Source organism: Hemicordylus capensis, chromosome 4 (assembly GCF_027244095.1).
Source record: "Hemicordylus capensis ecotype Gifberg chromosome 4, rHemCap1.1.pri, whole genome shotgun sequence".
NCBI classification, from domain to species: domain Eukaryota; kingdom Metazoa; phylum Chordata; class Lepidosauria; order Squamata; family Cordylidae; genus Hemicordylus; species Hemicordylus capensis.
In genome coordinates, this window is record NC_069660.1 from 201,671,761 (window position 1) to 201,677,760 (window position 6,000).

Genomic DNA, 6,000 nt, shown 5'->3' on the forward strand with positions numbered 1-6,000 from the left:
GGCCCCCACCCCCATCACGAGGAGGCAGCTGTTCATGGGGCAACTGCCCCAGGTAGGATGGTGGGTGTAGGAGTCCTTTAAGAGCTGTTCTCACTGGTGCAGGGGAAGTGCATCGAGGGGTGGGCAGGGAGTGATGCTGGGCATGCACACAGGGTGGCTGGGAAGTGCAGAGATGCCTGGGGGATGTAGTTTATCCCAGAGCTTCTGCCATTGGAGGGGAAGTGCCTTCATTTGGGAGGAACTACATCCCAGGCATCCATGCACTTCCCAGCCACCCCATGCATGCAAGTAGCCTCCCAAGTCATTGTGTCACCCCCCATCTGCCCCCACCTCCCGGATGGTCCCAAGATCCACCACAGCTGCCCAGTTGTCCCTGCACCAGTACTGGATGGCTTTTAAAGGACCCCCACCCCTCCACCATCCTATCTGGGGCAGTTGCCCCATGAATGGCTGTCTCCTTGATCGGGAACAGAGATTCCAAAGTGGAACTCAGTTTTTTCCAACACACATGTTTCTTAAGTTTCCTAGTTTCTTAACCACCAATCTGTATGGCCAGGGGTGGCTCAAGGTCTTGCAGCACCAAAAGCAAGGTGCCAAATGCTGCCTTGCCCCATGCCTCCTCCTGGGACTCCTTTCGAAACTGACCATTGCAAGCTTTGAAACAAGCACAGGGGCAGTGATATAGGAAGGTGCCAAAAGGTATCATACTGCACAGGAGGAGGCAATGGTAAACCCCTGCTGTATTCTACCAAAGGCAACCACAGGGTTCTATGGCTGCCAGGAGTCAACACCGACTCGATGGCACAATTTTACTTTACTTTAGGGAGGAGGGAAGGTTGCCAGCAGCCTCCTCTCCCTACAAATTTTGCAAGTAGTGTGCGAGGAGTTGCTCCTTGCAAAGTGTGCAAGAGTCAGATGGAGGTCTGAAGAGCTGCTCAGATGGCCATGGCAAGGGGCATCTTGCCACCCAGTAATCTGCACCTGAGGCAACCATCTGGCCTCATAAAAGGACCACCACTGTACAAGGTTCAGAAACCACACAGTGCTAGTCTCTGGCAGCGTAGTCAGCCAGTACACATCAGTTTAGGAAGCTGGTCCCTGGCATCAAACATGCTGAGAAATATTGCTCTGCAGGAGAGGTGATATTCACAGTGTCATGACCTTGTGCAGTATCCTTCTGTTTGTGCAGGAACATTACTGCTAGTGGAAGCAGTATGTTATTCATAGAAATCAATCAAATAAATAAATAAATAAATAAATAAATAAATAAATAAATAAATAAATAAATTAATTCAGATTCCAATGTTTGTTACACCCTTCAGTTACTGAATGCATATGCTGCACTGCACATCAAATGTGCACCATCCTAGCATTATTATGCAAAGACTGTGATACATCCATCTGGGCTACCTAGTTCTGCTCATCATGGGATGGACAATACCCAGCCATCTTTTTATTTTCATTCATTCATTCATTTATTCATTCATCTGATTTCTATACTGCCTCTCCAAAAATGGCTCAGGACCATGAAATATGCTGAGCACCTGTTCGACCTATTGGATGCCTAATAGGAAACTAGCCTCTGTACCTTTTGTTTGGTACAGGACCATACAAAGGACCATAGTTCCTCAGTACATAAAGATGCTAGGATCTGAACTAGCAGGTGAACAAACAAGCCCTTTTCCAAAGTGAGGCAGAAATATCAGAGGAAATGGAGACCATATCACACATGAGTACTACATGCTCACTTTGGTTTAGCAACCTACCCTTCACCTCTTGGAGCTTTGGCCTGAAGGGATCGACCTGCTCTGCTGTAATAACTGATGATGGAGCTACAGCATGCAAATTAAATATGAGTTCATCATATTCTGCTGATCCAGGTGCTCCTTTTATTGTCCATAAAGTGCATTTCAGGATATTGTTCCCTTGTCTCCTAAGCAAAATTCGATAAACAGAGGCACTCCATAAAGAGCAGCTCAAAGTCTGAAAGCTGGCTTTTAGATCCTGTCAACAGTAAAATACATACTATTAAGCCTGTTCATAATGTGCAGTTCACAGGTAGATAGACATAGTGCTACCTGCTATAATTCAACTTAATGAGAGCATTGCTTTTCTCCCGGGAGCGGGGAGGGGGGAGGACCCTGGCAGAAAATGCCAATGCTACTGGCTTTTGGAACAAAACTTTATTTTTATGGGTATTTCCAATTATATCCATTTTTTTTGGTGGGGGGATGATTGCTGTCACACTTTTGTGCACAGAACCAAAGGAGATTAACATTGATGGTGAAGAGAGCAGATGAAATTACTGGGTCATCTTGTTTCATTTTGAAAATTGTGTTGGTGCAATCTTCAGCTACAGTTTCCAAGATTGCAGCAGCCACAGGTTAACCCAATGTTTCCCAGTCTTTTAAAATTCTTTTAAAAAATCATTTATTTTTCAGAAACAGAGATACAATTAAAGTAACACCAAAAAAAAATCCATTATAAATATGTTCACAAATTATCAAATTTACACATGCTACAAAAAACAATAAGATATACAACATTACGTAATTTTTCTTTAGCCTTTAGCCATTAAATCAAACTCATTTGATCCATAAACAAAACCAGTTTTAAACTGTATTACAAAATATAAATAGCCTGCAGTCTTTCAGGTATTTTATAGTTAATCCTACTTCCATCAATAAAATTTAAAAATGGTAACCATCATACTTGAAAAGTATCAATATGGCTTGGATTCAAGGTTACTGTGATCATTTTGACAATTTGTATCGTAATAAAATATTCCATATCTTTTCAAACCAAGTTCTAATAGAAGGAAGCTTTTTGTTCTTCCAGATCCTTGCTATAACAAGTTTTGCTGCTGTTACTAGTTGCATAATCAAGCATTTTACGCTATCAACTGAAGAATCCAGAAGAAATAGTTGTGGCATGCAAGGACAAGGCAATGGTGTAGAATCAGGCATATTAATAGTTTAATGAAGTAGATATTTACAGAAAGGCAAGCACAGACAGCTTTTCAGTGCTCTTGCTTCTGGTTGTTTGATAGCCCCGCCTCTACTCAAGGACTGGAATAAAAGTAATTAAAGTCCCATTCAAAACCTGGCCTGGATCAAGGAATGGATTAACCAGAAGCATCACACCAACCAATTTCAAATCATTTAAATAATACTAGCTGGCCTGGGCGCACAGCATCTGCGCCTCTAGTTCTCCCTCATTTTCAGCCCCCTCCCTCATTCTTAGCCCCTCATTCTCAGACCTCCGGCTCCTCTTCCCTCTTCCCCCCTTAAATGTTTTTTCTCTCTAGCTGGCCACCTGGCCAGATGCTTTTTCAAGCTGGCCACCACTTTCTCCCCCGCTCCCCCGGCTGCCACTTCCGCTTCCACTTTCTCTGCCTGCCTGTTCACTGGCCTGTTCATTGGCTTTATGTTTCCTGCCACCATTGCTTTCCTCTCCCCCTCCCCTCACTTGTGAACTCTCGTAAGAGCTGCCACACATGGGATTAGCAGTGGGTATGTCTTAGATAATTATATAGAGAGATAATAAAATTACCTTCAAATCTACTTGTAATTGAACATTGTTTATAGATCTTATATACTGGAAAACTCAGAACTAGACATTTTTTAAATTCTTGAACTATACCAATTGTTGTCCAAGGAGCAAGGGCCAATTTCATAGCATTTTCTCTAACATAAAGGGGACTAATTCTTAAATATAGGCAACAATTGGAGTGATGTTCTACACCATCTAGTAATAATCATCTTCACATTCAGTTCTGTAATATCCAAAGATCATGATTTAAAACAGGTTTGATTCCATATTTTGTTTCAACAATTGGCTCCCAAAACTGTATCTAAATCTAACTCCCACTTCTTCATGTAATTATGGCTTTTTTGTTCTACATCTACATATATTTAATATTTTGTAAAGAATAGATCCATCTAATGGCGCAGTGGGGAAATGACTTGATTAGCAAGCCAGAGGTTGCCAGTTCAAATCCCTGTTGGTACCTATGTTGGGCAACAGCAATATAGGAAGATGCTGAAAGGCATCATCTCATATTGCATGGGAGATGACAATGGTAAACCCCTCCTGTTTTCTACCAAATATAACCACAGGGCTCTCTGGGTGCCAGGAGTTGACACTGATTCAATGGCACACTTTACCTTTACCCAAAGAATAGATATCAAGCCTCTTGAATAGAAAATATTATTTATGATACGTTTTTTAAAAATCCATTTGATCTATCCAACTCCACAAAAGTTTCACATTTAGTATTACTTTCCTAACCTGAAAATATTCAAAGCAAGGTATTTTTCCTCCCAGCAATTTTTTTATCTAATTCATCTTTAGTTACCATATTGTCATTTATCAATACATTATGAAATTGATATACACTATTCCTTTTCCATAGTAAAAAGTATTTTGTGTTCAACTCAGGAATGAAAAATGGCTGTCCTAGGAAGGTATTTTTGATCTCAAGGAATACTTACATTTTAAAAAATTGGGGCACACTCCCACACAGCACATGCACGTGTGTGTGCGCGTGCGCACACACACACACACTTTTTTGTGTGGCAGTGGCAATGCCTCCACACAAAATTTATTTTTGCTTCCTCCACAGCATGCATTGCTACTGGGCACAAATAGCACTAAAGGAGTGAGTCAGCTTTTTGGAACTGACTTGCTGCTGTACGCACATAGAGCCAGTGTGGTGTAGTGGTTAGTGTGCTGGACTAGGACCGGGAAGACCCGAGTTCAAATCCCCATTCAGCCATGAGACTTGCTGGGTGACTCTGGGCTGGTAACTTCTCTTTCAGCCTAACCTACTTCACAGGGTTGTTGTGAGGAGAAACTTAAGTATGTAGTACACCGCTCTGGGCTCCTTGGAGGAAGAGTGGGATGCAAATGTTGTTGTTGTTGTTGTTGATGATGATGATGATGCAAGGGGGAGGGCCGGTGCCGATAATGGGGCTGTGACAGCCCTGGCAGAGTTTCAAGCCATGCCCCCTGCACCGGTGACAGTCCCATTCCCAGCACTGACCTTTGCCCCCCCTGCATCTAATGTCAGATGCAAGGGAAGGGCCAATGCCCGGAGGGGGGAGTCCATCTTTTCCTAGCCAGCATGAAATGCTGGATGAAGAGGAGAGGGGAATGCCTCACACTCCCAGCTGGTGAGTGCTTTGCTCACTGGCTGAGTGCAGGATGGGGGAAAGGGTGTCCTGGTCAAGGGCAAGGGGGAGCTATGGGGCCGCCCAAATCCTTGTGGCCTGGGGACAATTGTCCCTCCTTGCTCAATGGTTGCTATACCCCTGGCTGGGTTAACCATCATGTTTAAGTGTAAAATTTGAAAAATCTGAGGGGTACATCTGAGAACTATCATGTATGAAATAACCTTGAGCCTAGGAAGGAAGGAGGGAAGGAAGCAAGGAATACACATGGAATGAATAAATAACCAACAGGGAATAAACTTTGTACAACCTCAGGAAAATATTGTTTAAATGAGGTAGTAACTTTCTAGGGAATGTGTGTAAGAAAACAGGCCAGAAGAAGTGTATGCCCGCCACAGAGATTAAGTGTTCTCTACATTTGAGACTAGACACTGTCCCCAGGAAGGGGCTCTGAAGGGCATAGAGTGAACCTGGTGTGAAACAGGATCGTTAAACCAGGGTAACTAACGTTAATGTGAACTCAGCATCAGTCTTGGTGCTCTTAACAAGACTCTCATTCTGCTGACATTGACCTCTCACACAAATGCATTCATTTTACATTGACTTCAGTACATTAGCAGTTTCTACCCGCAGAGGGGAAAGTTTTAGCATTCCAGACTCATTTTAAGTACAGTCTTTACACTTAAATGGGGAGCTAATTGGCACGTCCAATTATTGAACATAAAAGCTACACTAAGAACCAAAAGGTCAGCAAGATAAAGACAAGCTATCCCGTAAAGACCTTGACATGGGGAAAAAGTGTTAACAATATCATTTAAATGCCGCCAGT